The sequence below is a fragment of the Ammospiza nelsoni genome, chromosome 1 (genome assembly GCF_027579445.1).
Source record: "Ammospiza nelsoni isolate bAmmNel1 chromosome 1, bAmmNel1.pri, whole genome shotgun sequence".
NCBI classification, from domain to species: domain Eukaryota; kingdom Metazoa; phylum Chordata; class Aves; order Passeriformes; family Passerellidae; genus Ammospiza; species Ammospiza nelsoni.
Genome location: NC_080633.1, coordinates 40,511,959 through 40,535,051, shown reverse-complemented (window position 1 = coordinate 40,535,051; position 23,093 = coordinate 40,511,959).

The following is a 23,093-nucleotide window of genomic DNA, read 5'->3' as shown; positions in this document are numbered from 1 at the left end:
ATTCCTAATTTTGTTATGGGAAAAGTCTTCTTCTTCTACAGACCACTTCTGGTGTGGTCTGTATTTAAACTGGACAGAGACAAACCAAGAATCAGTGCTCCAAACTTCTTGAACTTTTGTAGCATTACCTCTATGAGAAAGGGGCAAACTGGCTTTGAAACTTTCAAAACATTGAGGAATATTAAGAATCTACATTGGTTTAGAATCCTGTAGTCTGGCAATGCTGACAATGGTTTAATTCTATTTCCACATCTCTCTGGATCATGTTTTGAAGTTTCTGGGAGCTGAAAATATTGTAAACCATTTTTTTCCTTGTGGTTTTGATTCTGTTTAAATGTAGACTAAAAAAGAAAAGAAAAAAAAAAAAGAAAATCAAACTAGCCCCAAACCAAAAATTTTGCAGATTTTCCTCGAGATACAGACTTCATCTTGGCTGAAGTTGGCTTTGTCTTGCCTGAAGTTGTTTTGATGTTGCATTTCTGCAACTACTTTTCTGGTTTCACTGCTTTTTGAGTCTCAAAGCTTGTGGGAACAGCTGATTCCTAGCCCCAAGGATGCAGGTTAAATGCCTGTATGGAATTCAGTTAAGAGCTGGACTCAGTGATCCTAATGGGTCCCTTTCAAATCAGAATATTCTGTGATAGCTGATTATTTTGTATACACATTCTAATTTAATGCCAGTTCTTGTATCCTTGCAGTCTGTCATCATGTTTCATTTTGCCTGGGTGTGCTTTCTGAACATCCTTGTAGCTTTGAGGAGGGGCTGCTGATTGAGGATATACATAGCTCTGAAGAGCTTTTGTAATGCCATTAAAGCTTTGTTTTCTTTTGATAAAAACTTCACTTTGGTTCAAAAGCAACCTGTTCAGACATAATTGAGGAAACTTCTACTAAGTAGCTCAATGAGAAGTCATGGGACCTGGAAAGATGGCTTTTGAAATAATGCTTGCTATTGTACAAACCCATCACTGTGCTTGATGACATCAAAAAGAGCTTTATTTTGTAATGGAGCTAAAAGTTTGCAAGGGGAAGGTAGGAATGAGGAAAGGAGAATGGCTGGGACTTACCCAGAGAAGTGAGCAGAGCCCAGTGCAAATTATCTTAAAGAGAAAGGGCTCAAATCTGTCCTTTTGCTTCACCTCTGCTTCATTGCTGGTCTTTTTCATTACTACTCTTTTACTGCTCTAAAATGATTCCAAGTTGCAGAATTTTCTGTAAAGCAATGTACTCCTACTGGTTATTGCTAGGCTGAATAACAAGAAAATAAAAAAGACAAACTTTACTTAAATCTAAGTTCTTAAATTTACTTAAATCTAAGTTGTACACCCACTCATAACCTTTTGACTAATAACATAACTTCTGAAAAATCCTACTGTGTGCACGTGCCTCCCTGCCACCCCACACATTGCTGGGGTAGTCCAACTTTTGAACTCTCTGCAGGTAATTTTGTCCAGTCTTCAAAAATACTTCAGCTTTTTGCTGACATCTTGATTGGAAGTCAAGTTCAGAAATTAGTTTGGAAAAAGTTGACAGTGATGTAAAGTAGGCTAAGTTGTATGTCAACTGTCCAGTTTCTTCTGAAGGAGCAAGTTAGAGCAGCATTATGCTTACTGCACATTCACTGCCAAGGAAGCAGGATGGACCTCCTCAGTCATCACCTGCAAGTTCTTACTTGTCTTTCTCAAGACTTCTTCACAAACACATTTTCTTTGTTGCAGTAACTGATCTAGCACAAGAACAGTAAGGTTTCCCCATACCTGCCAGCTGCCTTTAGATTAATAGATGGATGTTAGTTAGATAGGCAACATAAGGACATTAATTTGAGGAGATTTCTAATATCTGTTTAAACTAGATCATATTTTTCAAGTGTGTTTGATTTAAAGCTTAAAGCAGAAAAACTGAGCACATTTTCAGTTCATCCCTTTTCCTATTGTGAGGTGCAATAATTAAATTCAGGTCTATGCTGAATAATTTTGTCTATTGCCTAGGGGAAAAAAGAAAGGGCAAACACAACACCTAAACTAAAGTGTCACCTCTTCACCCTGTTTTTCACTAGTGGCTTCTACTTCCTCAGATAGCATGTGACCATGCAGTCAGTTGAAGTAGGATTTGGCAAATCCAAGGGAACAGAATCATCTGCTGCAGCAGTAGGATCTGCCTCCACCAGACCATCTGGGGCTGGACTGCAAAACCTCCACTGGCAAGAGATCTGAGGTGGACCCCACACTCTATCCCTAACTCTAAATGAGGGACACAGGGGAGCACCTGGCCAAAGGAATCTTAAAACTATGATAAATTAGCAAATGAAGAACACTATGAAAGTGAACATTGGTATCCAGTCCTGTTTACTGGGTATTGTCCAAAGGCACTTTCCCTCAGCTGCTAGCCATAGTATGGTGTTGTGCCTTTACAAGCTAAATTAAAGAGCCCTCTACTGCTAAAAATCTATTTGACAAGGTGCTTAAGCTGCTGAAGTGTATAGAGGCTAATAAGGTCCATTTGTCTAGCTAAAGTAATGCTCCTCCCTGCAGAGGTTCAGGTCAGATTAAAGGCTGTTGTGCTTTTGTAGTCATACGGTGCATTTATATTGGTATACCTGCACTTGCATGTGACATCTTCCTGATACATCTGTCTGTGACAAACAAGGCTCCTCTCTGGCTTGGTTACCACTTCCAGGTTTAGAACAGGCTTTACAGCAATGAGATGAGACCTGGTTGTATAGACTGTTCTACACATCAGATTGAAGGACAGTGACCTGTTGGTGTGGGTGCAGAGGAGGGAGACCAAGTTGATTAGAGGGATGGGGAAACTCACCTGTGAGGAAAGGCTCAGAGAATTGTGTTTGTTCAGCCTGGAGAAGAGAAGGCTTCAGGGTGACCAAATTGCAGCCCTCCAGTATGTGAAGGGAGCCTACAAGAAAGATGGAGAGGGACATGTAGTGACAGGACAAGGGGTTCTTTAAAGTGAAAGAGGGTAGATTTAGACTAGAAGTTAGAAAAAATTCTTTTCTGTGAGGATGGTGAGGCACTGGAACAGGTGCCCAGAGAAGCTGTGGATGCCCCATCCCTGGGAGTGTCCAAGGCCAGGTTGGATGGAGCTCTGAGCAACCTGGTGTAGTGAAAGGTGTCCCTGTCCATGGCAGGAACTACGTGATCTTTAAGGTCCCTTTCAACCCAGACCCTTGGATGATCCTACAATTCTATGTCACCATCTGTCTTTAGGTGATTTTGCTATTGGGTTTTGTTTTCTTTTTCCCTCCATTGCACATCCTTGTAGCAAAATGGCATCAAATGACAATGAAATAACTTCTATAACTATGAGATAGCATAGCACAGTGTCAGTCTCAGGATGCTTTGTTTTTTGTAAAAGCAAACCACACCCAAACTGGCACCATCAGTCCAGACTTAGGGTGTGCTGTGGCCTTATTTCAGTTTGCCAGTGCTGATAGACAATAAATTTGCCATTTTTAGTCAGTTAAGCTACTCAGGGCCAGGCTGTTGCCCCTCTTGTGCTTTAAGTTATGCCACTGGAGTTTAAAAGCCACGTTTATGACAAAATAGCTTAAACCAGCGCTCTTGTGGTGATTCACATTATAAATCTGCTGCCTCTGAAACTTAGTGGTTGGTACCCTCACCTGAGGCAAAATAAAGGGAAACCTGTCACCTGCCACCATGGCTGCTTAAGGCAAAGAGTTTAACTTAAAGCAGGAATAAAAGCAAAACACATTCCCAGTAATGTCTCCCAGGAGCTGTGTCTGTACCTATTGAGGCTCAAGGGCTGCTGCTGTCAGGTGGAGACCAAGGAAAGCAGCTGAGACAGAGCTCCCAGGCTGCCTCATGTCTGCTAGGGGCTGTCAGACTGCTTTAGCTCTGTTAGTAACACATTATAGTTTAAAGCTTCTCGCTTGTGCCTTTTAAATGTCATATCTGAAATCCTCTGCCCACTCACTGGAAGCAATCTCAGTGGCTTCAATAGACAATAGTGATGCCAAATTTCGAGGTGACCATATGTTATCTCTGTATCTGCACTTCTGTCTTTGCTGCTGTTTGTCAGTGCCTGTATACAGATATGAAGGGCAGTGCCTGACTGCAGTATTTCACAAGGACACATGAAAACAGTTAAATCCTTCTCAAAAATTATTTCTCCTTTTATCCAAGAGGATGCGAGAATTACAGACAAAGGTAAATCCATAGAAATGCAGGTTAATACCCAGTTCCTAAAAATATGACTAGCTTCATTCAATATGACTAGCTTCAGTCAAAATGTGGTGTGGATGACAGAGCTGTGTGCAGGCTGTATCTGATGGATGTGAACCACACTGTGCAGGGCAGGAGGGGGACATGGGAGCGAAGCCTCTTGATGTTGATCACAAACCTGGTATGTGTCCTGGATGGTGTCTGCCTTCACATTCCTCTTCCATCTCTTTTCCATGAGAGGATAAACTGTTTTGAGTAGCACAAAAGACACTGTGGTCCTGTGGTGAGTCTGAAGAGACAGCCCAAGGAGAGATGTTTTCAGGTGTCCCATCCCAGTGGTGACTTCCCTGAAATGTGACTGAGTGATGGTGCAGTCTGCCTCATCCACTCCAAAATTAATGAATGGTGAAGGAGCACTGCAACCAGTAAAACAAATAAAGCACAGAAGGAAACCAAATAATACCTTAAATTTAGTTCAGTTTTTTTCCTCTTATTAATTGAACCATTCTTAGCACATAAATATGCATGTGCCCTTGCATTTAGAACTCAAATTTATCTGTGGTTGTGACCATGGGTTTCCAACAACACAGAAAAGCAACATGTACAATGGTACCAAACAATGTATGAGAAGCAACCCCCAAAAGAGAAGTCTCAGTACCAATATGGCCTAATTCCTTTGTTTCCTGTAAGAAATCTGTAAAAGCCAGTGATAGTTAGGAAGCTGATTGGATCTCATATGCCTTCAGGATAAACCTGAGGCCACTGATGGCTTGATTGAATAGCCCCATCACTGTACATCAGTGGTATTTGGAGAATTTATTTTGCTTTTGCCTTTTAAGTCACTTAAGTGGCTTAAGTTAAGTTGTTTCTCTGATGCCCTCTGTAGACAGTGAGGAGCCTGAGAATCTTTGGAAAACCTTCCAGCCCTGTCCTTCATTCTGCTTTTCTGCACATGCATCTAATGGCCTTATCCCTTGATAGAACAGATAGTTTGTGGATGAGCCTTGAAGTTATTTCCTGTTTAACTTTGGAAAACCTTTTGAGGGATAAGGAGATCTGGAGAACACAAGAGTGAAGCTATTACATGTGTATATGTGATAATTTAAAAAATCCAGCTGTATAGTATATAAAATATATAAAAGTATATTAAAAGTGTATAAAGTATATAAAGCAAAACTTTCTTCAGAAAGTTCAGTGTTCCTTCTTCCCTTAATGAGAAGTGTCCACTTTGCCTTTTCTCTCAACTCTTCATTGAAAGCTCCCAAGCAAAAACCAGAAGCATGGCATTTCCTCTCATATGCACAGGAGCAGTGAGAGCCTCCAGGCCTGCTGAGAGAACCTAGGGTGCCTGGACTTGAGCCCTTACTTCAGCAGAAAAAAGGAGACCAAGGGGAGGCTGAGGAATCTTGCCATGGAGTAAATAAGAACTCAATCTGCACAGTGCTAAACATAAGGGAAGTTTTCTGTAGTTCACTGATGCATTCAGACTTTGAGCATGGGCAAAAATTTGGTCTAATAACCTTCAGAACAGAAGTATAGCAGCTATTTCAGGTTGAGACTGCTGTTGGTTTTGTATGGTGCAAACAAATAACCATGTCCTGCGAGAGGAATCATTGTATTTATTTTTGCTCTGAGAATCTTTAAACATGCACTGTTTATTTATCTCTTAAACTGCAAGTGCATCTCTCCTTCCCAGCTAAAAATTTCCATGTTACATTGTCATTTAGCACTTCCAACACTGTTGATAATACAGGTAATATCTGTCTTCAACAGGATGAAAATTTGGTTTTACACCTCAGTCCCCTCTTAAATCTTTAATATTAACAAAATCAAAAAGTCTGTGCAGAATACAAATGTATTTATGTTTTCTAAACATTCAAGATGTCTCATGGCTACCTAAAAACCCAGCAGGAGAGCAAGAACCTTGTCAAGAGATAATAAAGCACCCATCTTGAATTAATTCTGATCTAATCAAATCTAATTTGATCTGATCTAATCTAATCTCGTGTCTGTCCAACCAGCGGGACTTTCTTATCTGCAGACATGATGCCCACACAGTGGATTGGGAAGTTACTCCCTGCTTTAGACATGGGGATTTTAATAGCTGGGCTGGTTAGTCCTCAAGTTGATCTGGTTTCATGGGATTATGCCATGGAAAGGGATGCAGATTGCTCTAGCTCTGGTAGGAAGTGTTTTCATGATGTCCAGAAGCAGCAGGTGTGGTTCTTTTAGGTGATCTGCTCCTCTGCAGAGAGTGAGAGTAATTTTGACAGTAACAGCTACTCTGGTCTAAGGAAAATAGCAAGGGGAGGCAATTTGTGTTACTAGCTCAAGTGATAGTTGGAAAAAAGGGATAACCTTTCAGAAACATCAAATTTTAAAAATTATTTCCTTTGAAGTCTATTATTTCCAGCTGTCTTAATTGCTGTAGTAAAAATCATTATTTACCCCTGGAGAGCTTTCCTTTCTGTTGTATTTTTCTGTGGTTTCTCAATTTCCTCGTCTCTAAAGAGCTGACAAGTCCCTGAGAGATATGGCAAGTCACTTGGGGGACATGAGAGACCTGCAGGGACACCATCTTCATGCTGAAAGTGGGCAGGTTCTGGTTAAATACTGCGTGGACATCATGATGACTACCACACATAAGCTGCAAAGCTGCAGGAGGCATCCAGAGGACCTGCATTTCCTACTCATCTTCCACTTTGCTATGGAAAAGCACAGAAAGGGGATTCTTTAGCCCAGATTTTACCTGACTCATAGCCAAGCATATGTGTAAAGGCTCTGCTGAGCTGTTCTTTGTGAAGGCTGTTTGCTGACCCAAACCTATGGAGTCCCGATCCTTCTGTGCAATAACGTAAGCGAGGATCTTCAGCACATGCTGCAGTCTGTGCAGACGCCTTGTCTGCGTCCATCTGAGTCAGAAAACAGCGGCAGGGAAAATCCCTGGGACGGGAACTCAGTCATCTGTGCTGCTACCTGGTCCAAGCAGGCAGCAGCCCTCCCAGCAGGTCGCAGGCAGTGCTTGGGAGCCAGCATGGGCCATTCCCAGGGACCAGACCGGAGGCAGCTTTTGGACAAGGAGAGCAGCCGGTAGCATAGACACAGGCCATACTGTGCTGGCTGCCCTCAGTGGCCAAAAGCAGTCCCTGGCAGGTTGAATTTAAAGCTGTATAGGTGCAGGTTTAATTTAAATCTGTACGGGTACACCTTTAAAGCTGAAATGTCTTTGGGTGACAGTGGGATGGCAAATAGTGTCCTTGTGCCAAATATTGATGGGTGTTTAATATACACTTTGGGCACATGCTGTGACTGGGGAAGATTGCCTACTGATGTTGTGTGAGTGCTCCTGATTCCTGCAGTGCTGTGGTGCGGGATGAGCACGACAGAGGAGAATCACAAGTGTAAAGTGCTTTAAAGATCACACTCCAGCAACTTCTACCAGAAAAATACTCTTGATTTGAAGTGTGATTTTTTAAAACAGCAGTTCTATTCTACCAAAAGCCTTTTGTGAATGCAGTTACACTAAGGAAAAAGTAAAAGCAATGACCAGTACAGCTTCTGTAGTTTGAAATTAAGGAAAAAGTAAAAGCTATGACCAGTACAGCTTCTTTAGTTTGTGGTGTCCCTGTGAGCTGCACTGTCAGAAGCCTGATGCTGTAGGCAGAAGCAGTTCCTCGGATGGAGGGCACAGCTAATGTTAACTGGTCTTCTTCTAGTGCAAATTTATCCAGCCTTTTCAGCACTACTGAATTTTTGGTTATAAGCCATTTTTGCATCAACCCCCATGGGTAGTTGTGAAGAGTTGTCTGTTCCCAAACTGGTGTCAATTCCAGTGACCCTTCCAGCCAACAGCAGTGATGGGTATGGTCTGAGCACCTGGAGATGTTGAGGACTGCCTCCTGCCTCTCCATACCTTATCTCATGACTACTGCCACTTGGCCCCTTGGTGCTGTCCCTCTTCCCTGGTGGACAGGGTCAAATCCCTCACTAAGCCTACCCCAGGGGGTCAGTCACTCTGAGTTTGCATTGCAGCAAAATTACACTGCTTGATTTTTCACTCTAAACTCAGGAATAATAATTATTCTGAAATCAGCCTGGAGTGAAGACTGAAGTAAACCAAGTTTAGAATTCTTCCTAAAGAGAATTTAAGTCAGGCAGCTTAGAAGTCTCAATAAGATGCCTAACATCGAGTGGACGAATCCCTCTTCTTCTCCAAGAAAATCCTGTGCGCTGTGGAAGAACTTCTGGAAATGCACTATATGTAGTATAAGAAAAGAAAAAGGCAGATCTGAAGTGACACAATGACTGACTGGTATCATATTCTATTCTGGATTGCATAGGGTTTACTGTGCAAGCATCATCCATCTGCACACATGTACACTCCCTTGTGCCTCTGGTATTAGCAGCAGAAATTCACATGCGCACACATATTTCTGGTACAAAGCACATGGGGCTTAAGAGGAAAACTTGTCTGTGAACAAATTAGGCAGTGTTTGGATTGCACATTAACAGTGCTGTAGGGCCATCAGTAGATAGGTGGTCCCAGGAAGAAAAATAACATGTCCATTATATTTCCTCTTTCTGAAAGAAGGAACTGATACCCCAGTGCCAACACACCACTGCCCCAAGCTGGCAAATGTCTCTGGTGTGCAAGAGATAGGGCACAGCAGGGAACTGCAATGCTGGCACTTAGTGGATTGCATGTCAGCCTCCTCTCAGTGGGCTCTGCAAGCCCATCAAGGGCACATATAGAAGAGAAAGATTTGCCACATACTGAGAAGTTGTGGGAGCAAAATGCAGCTACATGAATGCTTTTATCCTCTGCAATAGACATGGTGTTTGAAAAGAGTCTCAGGAGCAAAGGGTGATGGGAACCATTACCTGTCCCATCTAAAGTATTCAGCCTGCAGTATAACAAAAGTTTTCAGAGAAGACTAGTTGAAGTGATTTGGGCAGAATTCTTTTCTTCTACGTGCTCTCTGTACAAGAGATGAAAAACTGGTCTGTGTTTGCTCCCAGGTCAGGACTCCACTATACCAGCAGACTGGCAGATTCCCAACAGAAAGATACTCCCCACCTTGGAGAACCTGTGATCTGAAAGTCAGACAAGAATCTCTGAACTGAGACACGGGTCTGTACAACAACCAGAAACAGTGGGGTGCTTCTGCTCGGTCCTCCCTCAACAGACCTAATGAAGAAGTATGAATTTGGAATCATATTGTTGCTTTTTGATGTAGTTTTGTGGAAATGCATCGCTGCAAAGCACACAGTTAAGAATGATAAGGGTGAGTGAAGGGAATTAATTAACCTGGTCACACTTGTGTGGGATGCAAGGGACGAATCTCAGTGATGAAAAGGTTACAAGCCCCAGGGTAGGTGATGACATGTCTGTTGCAGGGTGGTCTCAAAACTGGGCTGGGTTTGTTTCTAGCATTTCATGTGGCTTCCATGTATCCTTGAGCTGGGCATGGTGAGGGAAGATGGCTCTTGAATAAGAGCTATGGCCTTTGACATCCAGTCCTGGCCACAAAACCTGTCAATGAAACAGCAAATTAGAGAAGGCATAGCTACACCCTAGTCCAAAGAAAGCTGCTTGGCTGCAAGCAGGTCATGCAGAGAGCTGAAGGAGCTGCACAAGCCTCTGCGTGGCAGGGCTGCTGCTTGCTCTCACTTTTCCTCGCCATAAACACCTAAGGTCTGATTCTTCTGGCTCTGCAGTCTGCATAGTCATTAACACTGCTTTGAAGAGTTGGGTTAGTGGGTGTAAAATGCTACCATTTAGTAAGGCATCATTTTAACACCACTTCACAGCACTGCAAAATGAGAATCTGGGCTATGGGGCAGAGGAAAACCTGAGCCCCAGGTATTCACCTCATTAGAGAATCCTTTGCTGTGTGGACGGGAAATAGCAAGGGCAATTCCATCTGTCCTGAAATTACACTGGCTGCCTGAGTTTGGTCTGATTTTAATAGAAGACCAGAGCAATAGAATAGAAAAAGTATTAAATTAATATGCAGTGTTAGTGGATTTGGAGCAAGGACTTAATTTTGCTTCCTATTTTCCTGCTTTTATGTGAAACTTCAAGCAACACCTTTTCTACTGCATTTAAAATAATTTCTATAAATATATAATAGATGCACGGACAAACACATGTGTATATAGGTAGTGTAAATACTTATTTGGAGATTATACTATTCTCAATATGTTTTCTGGAGAAATTCTATTTGAAAAAAAATATTTTGGCCTTTTATGTGGAGTCTCACACTCTGCATGTGTCTTGCCTATGGAAGGTAAGTATTTAATTTTTTTCTTTCTTAGTTTAGTTTGGGAGCTTTTTTTTTTTTTTTTTTAGATTTTCTTTGCCATAGGCCCTGAAAACAATAATAAAAAAAATACTGTGGCAGTTGCTTCCTTGTGGCTTGCCAAAGGGGTGTTAAGAAATTTTTCTGGTTGTTCTGTATGTGTGAGCTGCAAAGAGGTGATAAATTGCTGAAGGAAATTAAAGCAGAGGGTGGGGGGTTGAAACTCAAGTTTTGTACTCTTCTGATTCAGGCAGTCTGGATTATAAACTGCTGGTTTTGTTAGAAATCAAAAGTTAAATTGTTCTAAACCCAGGGGTGTTGCAAAGATAGATTAATAGATTAAAAACATCATGCAGCCTCTGATGTTTTGTGTGCTTGATAAAGCTTGATATCAGGTGCTGGATAAAGAAACCACAATACATCAGAGAGGAGTAGCTGAAGTGGTAGTTGTGATACTTTGGACAAGCAGTCATTTCTGATCCTGGTGATTCCCAGAGCAGGGCTCTGCCCTCCCCTTGCTGCCGTGTGGAGGCACGCAGCCCACGTGCCCATCCCGTCAGATGCCAGCTCCTCCTGTGCCACTGCCTCACTGACAGCAAAGGAGGTTGGCTGTCAGCTCAAAATTTGTTTCTTGGATTCTTTCAGGGCCATTTAGCCACTGCTGCCTCTCAGTGAACGATGCTGTGAGTGGGGAAGTTGTGGCTGCCAGTTGTGGCTGCTAGCTGGTCACAGCTCAGCTGCTTTGCTTTGCCCTACAATGGCCTGCACATGCCCACTCTTTGCAAAACAAAAATGTTTTTCATTTATGCATTCAGTTGTGGTGCTGGCATGAGTCCATGTGAAGAGGTTTTCTTTCCTTCCCTCCTTCCCCCAAGTTCAAGGTTGTTGCAGTTTTACCTTCAGCATCATCAGCTGAACACCTGTAATGCCGGCTCTTAGGTACAGCTTTGGGTCCAAACACTTTGCAATGTTCCATGAAGGAAGGGAAGTTTTATGGACTCTGGGTTGCAAATGGGAACAGCAAGGCATGAGGCTGTGGCAGGCTGCTGCATTATTCAGCATCAGGCAAGGAAGCCTGGCCAGGCTGGATGATGGCTCAGAGCAGCGTGCGGCTTCACTGCTAGCCAGGACCTTCAGCCACAGCTACCCCATTTTGCCTTAAACCTGCCAGAGCTTGCTTCAGCCCCAGCTCTGACACTGAGAGCTGCCCAGAGCTCTGTGGGGCTGCACAGGCTGCTGCTGTCCTGCTCTGCTGCTCTGGCTGGCTCCTTGGCCACGGCAGTGCTAGGCTGAGGCCGGTTTTGCAGCCGCAATTCACACACCATCCCCTTTCTGCAAGCTGATTTTCTCCGTCCTCAGAGGCTGTAACTTGGGAGCTGATGAGATGTGAGTCAGCATCTGCTGCCTGCTTTTGGGGTGAGAGCAGAAAGGCAGGGGCAGTAACACCTACAACACCCAGTGTGCCTCAGATGTCTGTAACTCCTAGAGGTCCAGCTTACACGTGTTTTCTTGGACGAGCTGCAATGGTGAGGACCCAAGAGGAGAGTGGGATGTACCTGTTGAGATCAGCTGCAAGTAGTGATGCACAGGGCAGGGGCTTCCCAGGTTGATAGACTGGAGCTGCAGTGTTGATGTCCCAAGTCTGCCACTTCCTTGTGACACTGTCACCGCTTGAAAGAACCATACTTTTTATTCATTTGTAAGGCTGTGAAAATGCATACGTGCACAAACACATATCTGGGATGAGGCTGAAGTGAGATATCAGTGCTCAGGTTCCTACAGATATGTGTGAGGCTCAGGCACTGCCTTACTTGTGTGCAGCCTGACATGGTGTATGGCAGCACTGCGCACCAAATGCTGCTGAACAAGGGGTCCCAGCCACTTTGGGCAAGCTTCAGCACATGCAAAAGGATGTATTAGCTGGCTGCAGAGAGGGTGCATGAAAGAGGAAAGGGATGAGTCTGTCCTTTGTCTCTTGTATGCCTTGGCCCCATTAAACACCCCACAGTGCTGCTGCCTGCTGAGGAGTGGGCTGAAGGCCCTGAGTAGCAGACTGTGATGTCCAGCAGGTCAGGAATTGCCCATACAGAGTTTAAGCTCCAATGCAGAAGAAGGAATTTCCTCCTTTCCTCCAGAGAAAAGGAGTTAAAAGTGGAGGATTCTTCCTTTAACCTGTTTGCCCCAAATAAATATTGCCATTTGACAAAGAAAGGCAATCCTTAAGGCAAGCTTGCAAAGCCCTTCAAGGCAGCAATGGCAAAACATTAAAACTGAAAGCAACAGTATGTTGCTCTCAAATTGCATCCTTGGCATTCACTTCTGAGCTATGGCACCCTGAAAAACTTCAGCTGCTTGGGAGGAACCTGGTGGGACAGGGTGGGGATTTTTGTGAGCACAGATGGTGGCATGCTGCTGCATCTGCTGACACAATCATGGACAGTTTTCAAGGGTCTGGGAAGACATGTCCAGCTGTGGAACATGATAAAAAGAAAAGTGAAAAAACATGATGATGTCCAATTGGATGGTGTGGGTCGTTCAGTGAGAGTTGTAAGTACATGTGTAACCAGTCTATTGGCAAGCCAGAGCTTACATCTTGCCCACAGTGTGATTTATCTTACAGTTTCAAGCAGTAAACCAATATAACTAAAATGATGTTGTTCCTTCACAGAAAGAAGGAAGAGAAGCTTTGTTTTCTCATTAATATGTCAGGAATATTGCCCTCTGCCCCTGCACAATGCAGTGTAAACTTGCTTGTAATTTGTGCTGGAGGGGGGAAGTCAGCTCTCTGTCTGTGTTTCATTCTAAACTTACACTTAAAATCCTTTCCTGGCATTGATCCCAGCTTTGATATGCATTAGTAAACATTCATGACACCGACATTAATCCAGAGTGAGCTTATAGTCATTTGTTGTATTAGACACAAAAAACCAGTCACGAGGCCATGATTTGATAGTGTTATCTCAACACCTTGTGTAGAGATGCAAGGCTGACTTGGTGACATATCATCCTTGACACATGACACATAGAGACCATGCTTCAATCAACACGCCGTGCCTCTGGGCAGTGTGGTGTTACAGCCTCTGCAGGGGAATGCCACTGCCTGGAAACAGCCTCTCCTGCAACTAGTGGTGATGGCAGGGCTGCAGAGACTGGCAAGCAAGAAACCCAGCCTGGTACTCGAAAATCAAATCCACCAAAATGTAACAAGTCTCTTGCATGTTAATGATGTTTGATTATTTGCAGACATGTCTAAGCAAGAACCTGCTTTTCTTATATTTACTTATTCTGCAAATAAATTCAGCAGTAATGATCTTAGTAGCTCAGTTGGCCCTAGATTTAGCCATAAATACATCATAATTTGTATAATGTCATTTAAATTCTGCCCTAAATAATTCTGTTTATTTAAATTCTAGTCATCCTTGAGCATGGTGTGCCCGTGTGATGCACCTGAAAATACAGGATGGTCATGAGCAATGGGTTGCAAATGGAGTTGCATCACCAGTGGGAGATGTGGTGGCCAATAAAATTTTCCAGGTATGAAAAGGAAATAGAGTATTATCATTTGTTTAGAAGTGTAGTCAGGATGTGTTTTCTTAAAAAGTAACAGTCTGGTTTTGCTGTGAGCAGGATCTGGCCTTAGCTGTCCATGGGCAAATAAACAGCAGGTTGCATCACTGCCCCACACTCAGGTCTGTCTTCCAAGAGGGAGAAGAGGTTGTGACAAACCTTTCCTGGTGGTAAGTGCAACTGGTTGTGATGTGACAGCTGGCAAAAAATACAGGTGAGAGTGCTTCTTTACACAAACCAGAGTTCACACCCAAGCCCCTTCTCAGTCCTGTGTTTTAGTGATGTGGATGTGCCTGCAGTATGAAGCGAGTGCTGACTTTTGGCTCTGCTAGTGGTAACGAAGGGTTACAGAAATGCTGAAACTCAAAAATACAAACATAAATACCAGGCCTCCAGCCCATCCACTGGGCATTTCTAATTGTCAGGTGAATGGATGAGAAGTGTTGTGATAAATGTCATGTATCTTTTGGGTTGTTACACAATGGTGATAAGGAAAAAGGCAAGACACAGAAAGGGGAAAGCTGAGGCTGCCTGTCTCTACTTGGGAAATAACAAGCCCTTCATTAGAAATGCCTTTTTAAATGTTATCTGGAATTTATAAGATGGCAGGGTTAGTCCTGAAAAGACTGAGTTTTGAAGCACCACTGGTGAATATTATGTTGCTGCCAGGGCTTTGCACACACTGACACTCAGGCTCAGTGACAGACAGGCAAAAGCACAGGTAAAAGCTGGACAGAAGAGAAAGTGCTCCCATGCTCAGCCCATGCCAGTTGCTGCTGTCAGAATGGCTTTTTGTCCTTGCAGGCAGCTATGGGCTTCAGTTCAGGGTCCCTGATGTTTAATTGCCAAATTGAAAACCATATATGTTTGTAAATACTGGATTACTCAGAATGCCATTGCCAAGGGGCTGAAATACTAACATAAGGTGAGACTGATAGCAGTTAATTTTCCAGGTTGCACACTGTGGTGGCAAAGGCTTGCATACAATTCCCATCTCTCCTAATGCCTCCATATACAGACCTACAACAATAAACTTCCTAAATAGCCCCAGAGGGACTTGCAGAAGCTAATAAGTCAAGGATTTACAGTGCAATATTCAGGCAATAGAGTTTGCAGAAACAGCATTGATCCTGCTAGGAGAATTATATTAGGACTTTGGTCCTATCTCATTACTTACTTTCATAAGAAAACTTGCATACTTTATGTTATTTTTCTACCTTTATGGCTATTCTCACATGGCCATTTCAAGGGAGGCTCTTCTAATGTCTCTTTTAATGTCTCTTGCCAACTCAGGGTGGCAAAAATGACCCCATGGCATGTCATTAGCTCTGGCCATAGCTTGGTGTGTGTGTGCGCAGGCTTTGATTAGGTACAGAGACTGCTCAATGACAACAATTTTGCAAGCACTGTGTACATGACGTGGGAGTTACTGTGGGTTATTGCTGAAATTTGCGGTGTCATGGGTAGTATGTAGGCATTCTTCAAAGCCTCGTGTACTCAGGAAAGTTTCAATGGTTTAACTTAAAACAAGTTTCACACTGGGGAAAACTGTACAAGTACTTGGTTTCAGTTTAAATGCGATTTATTTTAATGTCACCTCTTGGGGGAGAGCTATTTTTTCTTTTTTTACCAAAATAAGTGGAACTAAATGGAAGGTGTGTGCCTACAAGCAAGGTACTGGATGCCCTGGCACAGGTGTTGAGGCCCTAGATTTACATAGAGACATTGTTTTTCTTGAAAGCCTGTCAGTCAGTGTGGTCAGAGAGGAGTGCCAGACACATCCAGACACATTCTAACATCACAGTGTGAAGGATTTGTCTTCCGGAGCCAGAGCTAAGGCCACTGAGAAAGGAAGAGGCAAGAACAGAGCACTTCCCTTAGCTGCACCTAATTCTGAGGATGTGCAAAAGACACAGGTCAAAGACTCTGACTGTCTATTTCCAGCTTGGGCACCTTAAATTAAACCTTCTCCTTTTTGTATCCAAACTGTCTTCCTTTTGCATAGCTCTCAGCCTTGAAGCTTTTATTCAGCAATACAATATTGCCAGGCTGCTGCTGCTATGGCAAGAATGAACCACACTAAAAGGATGGACACATTTGTGAGGAAAGCCTCAAGTCCTTCCCACATAGGTGATGGTTTATTCCCATGTCCAGTATTGTCTTAGCTGTAGTTTCAACACTTCCCACTTAAGAAGATAAATTATTGGATGTGCAAAACATCACACAGTGAGTTAAGGACTTCCACCCATTCAGAGGTTTGTCCCTCTAAACTTTGACCTTGTGTTCAAGCCAGTGTCTTTGCAATATATACTTTAAAAATATATGGGTTAGCATCTTGCATATTTATTAATATTTTGAGAGTCATTCTACAACATACACAATAATTACTTTTCAGTGAGGTCCTAGACACATGAAAGATTGCTGAAAAAGCAACACTTTTCACGGATGACAAGTTTTAAAAAAATAAAACTTACTTATTACTTGAAGGAGAGAAAAGGCCACGAAACAGGTATTTTTACTCAGGAAAAGAGAAAATTTTTAGCTTTTAAATGTGCAGAGACACTAAATCAACTATCACAAATGTGTGCTGGTGATGCAGCCAACAACACTTAATTATCAGTTCTACAGGAAAATTAGGTGAGAAAATTACTTGTCTTTTTATATTTATTTTATTTATAAAAGAATCCAAAGACAATGACAATTCTCTCACTACAGCATGTTAGACAAAGATGGCTGGTCCATCCTTTTCTGCTCCCTTGGTGATATAGATTGATAAATCCCTGCAGTATACACAGTTTAATTTGTGTTTCTCATTTTCTAAGTTGGGATTTTTTTCTGCAATGTTGAAGGAAGCTGTTGTGGAAGAGATGAAGGAGGCTTATCTTTTATAGGGACTTAGATTAGAAATATTTGAGATACAGAGACAATAACCCTATTTGGTCTGATACATTGCCTTTCTTTGCAATGTGTGTGCCATTATTTTTGTGTGTTGATATTATTTGCTTCTTTCTTCCTCATAGATCATTTGGTTCAGTAAACAACATCTAGGCATGAAGACAGTGGTCATATTCACATGGCTTGATGTGTCCTCTGACATCCCAGCCTGATTATTTCTTCCCAGTATAGGAGCAGAAATCAGTGGCTACAGCTGGAGGGAACAGGAGGGCAGAGCCATGGATGGAATTCCAACAATACCACACACCTGTTTTGTGGCCAAACATTTTGTATCATGAAATCACAGCCCTGTGGAGCATGGAAAAACAGGAGATGCTTAATATTTTCAGGACTAGTACTAAATTTTATTAATTATTTGATTTGGACTATGCTAACCCTGGAGCACACAAGAAAAGTTCCACACTTTGAAGATGTCTTAATATGTGATTAACTTTGTGTTGCAGATCAGGCCTTAATTCCTTCATGCCTGGGTGTGTAGCAAAGCAGGAGTCTGCACAGATACAGAGTCTGTGTTTGATCTATGATCAGTCCTGTGTGGATGTCCTCTCTTCTCAGATGGATGGAGGTCACCTAACACCCCCTCCTTGGGCATGAATGATTTCATGGCTGTTTTTTTTCTCCCAGCAGCAAAGTGGGCTGAAGCAGCACTTTCTTCCCCTCTGGCTGCTTTGTCCTGCCCTGCAGCAGCTCCTAGTTATGACTGAGCAGGGCTTTTATCATCTAGGAGTCCATGGCTTCTAAGGGTAATCTTTACCTTGCTTTTGCTTTGTTATTTTTAAGCTGAGCTTGTTTCTCCATTCACAAGTGGATGCTTCTTTCTAAAGCCTTTTTAAGAGTTACTTGTTGCATTCCATTTGTCTTCAGCTGGCAGATTTCTTCCACCTTGGATCTACTAACCATAAGAAAGCTAATTATGTATAGATCATGTATAGGTGATAAGCAAAGTCTGCTGTTGTGTAATTCCTTTTTATTGGAAAATCAGTAAGAAACTTGAAAATTCTGGCCATCTGTATCACTTTCTGAGATGCAGGTAAGGCATAGCAAGATAATCTGTAGATTAAAAAGCCAAGGAGTTGACTGACTTTAAAATTACAGTTACAATAATCTGTGTTAAAAGTGGTCTATGATGGTGATCCCTTCCCTTGGCCTGTTGAATGCAAGTGTATCTCAGGATATGAATTCTTCTCAAGATGAGTTAAGGGAAGGTAGAAAAGCAGGAAGGCAAATAATTTTCTCAACATTAGGGTAAGAAATAAATCATCAGGAACTAAACTGATTTGGATTTTGTCTCTGGTGCCCATCTGTCACCAGGACCCAGTGTAGCTGCTACATATGAATATGGCAAGAGAAATCCTGGCTCAAAAAATCTTACCATGCATGTATGATGGAAGATGAAAGAAAAGAGAAGGGTGATCTTGAGAGGGGACAGTTACCTATGTCTCAGCAGTCAGCAAGTTTCCATCAAGTATATCATCCTACACCAGCATCAACTGCCTGTTCACCAGGGGGAAGGGGAGAGTGCCCCTGGGTGAGCGTGGCATTTCAAGGCAAAAAGATCATAGGCAGTGTCCTTTCAGCAGTGGGCTTAGTTTTCCCTTGAGTTAAATAGGAATAGGTAGTGATCACATATTTTCCTGATCATTGTTTAATAACCGTGCAAGCCAGGGTCTAGTTGGCTGTTGGCATTGCTACCAGTTCTGGTTATAGTGTGTCCAGCCAATTTCTATATTTTCTAGGAGGGTACATGCCATTGGAGCCAAGGAAAACATGTTCTCCTGGGACTCAGATCTAGCAGTGTCTAATAAAAGGCCTGATGAAGAAAAATTTCTGCAAGGTTTATTTTCCCCTGGGAAATTAAGCATTGTATACCAAAATGTGCCTGGCATATGGCTGCCTATGCATGGGAGCACTGAATCCAATCCCTGACTCAGCAAAGTAGTGCAAGCAGTGTTTAGTTGCTAAAAACAGGACTTGGGCACAGGTCTAAAGCTGGGCACATGCTCAGCCAAATCAAATTCATTTCACTTGTGCACAGAAAAGGTAAAACACTGACATTTGTATTGTGACTCAAAGCTAATTTTTTTCTTACGTTAAGTTGTGGATCAAAAAATGGTAGTGAGCCTATTTTCCAGATTAATTCAATTTATTTTAGATGTGTGTTACTTTGTCTCTTCACCTTGCAGATATTATTTGCAGAGAGACAAGGTATGCAAAAATTGATTTACAAGACCAAGTGCACAATCCACATAGTGAAATAGGTCTTCTGGCTGTTATCTTTATTATTTATATTGTATCACCCTGTTCTGCCTGCAGGAAACAATAGCCATATACTTTGCAGTGGATAGTTAATGAACTGACAAACAATCAGCCAGATTTCTTTTCTTGGCTAATCATTTACAGATTTGTTAATGCTCTAATGTCAAAGTGTTTCTATCCTGGTATGTCTCGCTGTCTAGGAAAGAACTGTGCTCCTTCTGCCTACCACCATGTAAATGTCCAATTCTTCTTTTTAATGCTAATGGTAGGTTCTACCAGAGAACCCTATAACAACATTTTAACTCTTAAAAATCTAGTCTCCTTGATGGTTTTAGGCTATTTGCTTCTTAATTACTTTGCAAATTTCTTTGCTCTTGCATTTAAAAAAAATATCTGGGATGTCACTTTTTTTTCTAACCGGTACTACTTTGAAACCAGAGAAGTGCTTGTGGGTGTCATTCTATGCTTTCAGACATCACCACCTTTCTTTTGGAGGTTTAGAAATTGGTATGCAAATACCCAACACCCTTTTGCATCAACTTCATTAGAGCCAATAAACATTTCACTTTAAACATCAATGTTCCCAAATGGGAGGGTTGAAGATCCAGCCTGTTTATCTCTTTTCAAACAGGTGACTCCTTATTACCCTCTGAAAAACTGGAATACAAAGCAGTCTCTCATCTGCAGCTATTACAGCCTGTGATGCAGTGCAGTCAGGGTTTATTTTCTCCCTTCCTTTGGTGGCCACTTAGCCATCAAATTCACACACACACTCTTAAATATTCATGCAATCACACTAGTGTCTTAATATTTGCACTAATTCCATTTCTCTCCACTTTACATTCAGCACAGAAAATTTTTCAGACCCTTCACAGTGAATGTGGGGGACAAAGCAGCAGTGGCAGCTGGACAGACACCCCATCCATGCCCAACTCCACTGCAGCTGAGTCACCAGCAGGAGCTGTTACAGGGTGTTTGTGGGCAGGAAAACGCGGGTGCAGTGGGGCTGAATGAAGAACACACCACAAGGAAGAGCAAAGGCACATAGTGCTAGAACTGAAACAGAAAATTGAGAGTTTGTGCTAAGCTTAAAAAGCAAAAATTTCTCTCTGCATCCAAGAAAGAAGCATGGCTTGGTGGGTCGAGCGGGAAGCAGTCAGGACAAAGGTGCTATTTCTGACTTTTTTACTGGCTGTGGTGAGACTTTTTTGATGGCCCCATTTCCTATCTTTAACATGAGGGTTTTACTTGCTAAAATGGCAAGAACCAGTGGCTCTGCAGGAGATTTGGCTGACAGGCATAGAAAACTGCTAGGGATCTCTTCTGTAACTCATTACAGATTGTAACTACACTTCTTCAAAGTCTCTCAAATAAAGAATTAAATGCCTGAATTAAAAAAAAAAAAAAAGTATCAAATTTGAAGTTCATTTTTAGTATGACAGCCTTTGAAAACATTGGGACCTACCCCAGCATTTGTTGCTCTTCCAGAATTCCTTTTCTTGCCAAAATAACATATGCAAGAAGTGTAAGTAGGAAGGAGAGGGGAGACTGTGCCCCTTCTCCTCCCTCACACTTGAAGCCAACAGCTGAGATTCAAATGCAAATGCCAGTATTCTCTAACTCTCCAGGAACTTTTGAGTCTTGGTGTCTTACACCTATGTGACAACTTAGGCTAAATTAAAAATCAAAGATATTTCCCCTGGAGTAAGGTACTGCTTGTTATGAGTGAGGATATCATAATTGGGGCTGCCAGGAGGTTTATGAACTCCACTTGCTGAAGGAGGCTTTGGGACTCTGAAGCACCGAAGTCTGTATTTTCTGTCTGGAGTCATCCCAGCTGCTGCCCTCCCCGAGCCAGATGTGTAAAACCAACAAACACGCTGCAGATCCCATTTAAATGCTAATAATGTGTCTCTCTTCTCTGTGAACTTGGTAGGTCAGGGGGATGAGATTGTGCCTCTGCTCCTATCCTGCTGCTGTGGTGGCTCCTAGGTAAAAGGAGAGGCAGGTCCTGGGTGCAGGTGCCCTTTGCAGGGGTGCTGTGCAGTCTCCTTGTAATGTCTGCTCTGACTGGAGCTGCCCGGTGTTGACAGGTCAGGGCCTCAGCTGTGGCTGCCAGTCTGTGCACTTCAAAGCTTTGATTTTCCCCTGTTGTATCCCAATGTCCCCTAAGCACGTGCCCACCCATTGTAGCTAAGGTGGTGAAGAGGGGGAAAACAGACATTAGGTAGCTTTCTTTAGCAAATATTGGATGGGACATTCAAAGTCAGTAACTTGAAACACAGAGGGGGTTTAATGGCAGTGGAATTTTTTTCTTTGATCTCTTTCTATCTGCTCTTCATCTTTATCTTTTCTCAGTACCTTAAATGACAGGCTCTTCTGGAAGAATAGATCATAGCTGAGGATCACGTTCAGGTTTTTTTGCTATATGTGAAATTTCAGAATCAATTTTAAACCTTAATTAGGGCATAGAAAATGTACTCTGTTGGTTTGATTTGGTAATAGGAATCATGTTTGCATGCAACAGACAGAGGAGGGAGAGAGGAAAAAAAAAAACTGATGCCATTTGAAAGGAGAATAGCCATGAAAACTTGATGGGAGAAACTCCAGCAAGTTTGCTAACTTCTGTGAAGCTGTAAAAGTTCAGCTTCACTTGGCCTGTGATGCATTGGTATTTCTTCACTACAAAGTGAGGTGGTTGAGGTGGTTGCAGTTCTCTGTGCAGACAGAATGTTTCTTCCAGGTTTCACAACCTTTTAAAATCTACCATTTGACAGGGAAATGGTAATTTTAAGTATAGAGAATAATTGGGGTTTGATTTTTTTTCATTTTTTCAGGACTCTACAGAAGGAATAAACCTCCAAAGAAGGTTCTAGAGATAAGAGAGATCTAGGACCACTAGATTAATTTGCAAAAACAGAAATGTCATTCTGTATATGATATTTCACAAGCAGAATTTGTTGTGTGTGGCTTTCTCCAGTTTGTAGTCAATGCGAAAACTTCTGTGTAATCATTTTGCAATATATTTTTGATAGCAAACAAGTGTCAAGTGCTGGCATTTTGCAGCTGGCATCACTTTCCCCTGGTGCAAAGGACACAGTGCACAGAGAATCCATCCTGTGGACGCTGAAGATCAGCAAGTATAACCATTACAACTCACTGGAGGTGTTTAGCTCTGGCCCATGTTAAAGGCTGACACAGACTAATGATTTAGGAGAGTCAAACCTCAAGTAGAAAACTTTTATATAGGGGGTGTGTGTATACATCAGTAGATCAGTCCAAACATCCATCTGTCCTCTCCCTGGCAGTGGTACCTATGCCACACTTTCATCAAGGAATGCTTCCCGGGCTTCCTGCATCACATGTATGTGCTTGGCAGCACCATCTTGGGTGTGTTTTACCTGGGCTGTTCCAGGCCCTTTCCCATCTCCCCAGCAGCTTTTCTCGGTGTATTATCACCATATTTGCAATTATCACAGTAATCCTTGTCTTTCTGCAGGTAAACAGTGAGGCAAATGAGTTTTTTTATAAAATGTGAAGTATTTTACCGTAAATATTTTTTCTTCCACTGTCAAATCTTGTGCCTATTCCTTTTCCATCTTCTGTCAAGCTTCCTGCAGTTACAACTGCAGCACCTGCTCGTTGTTACTCATACAGAAATGCCAGTGAGGGAAGGCTCCGTGTACAAACACACACATGCATCCCCTTTTTTTTTCCACATGGTGACTTCTGTATTAGCAACTGGTTCCAGATTTTTATCTACTACTTCTAAAATAATTGGAGAAGTTGCATGTCTTAAAGAGAGAAAGGAGTTGTA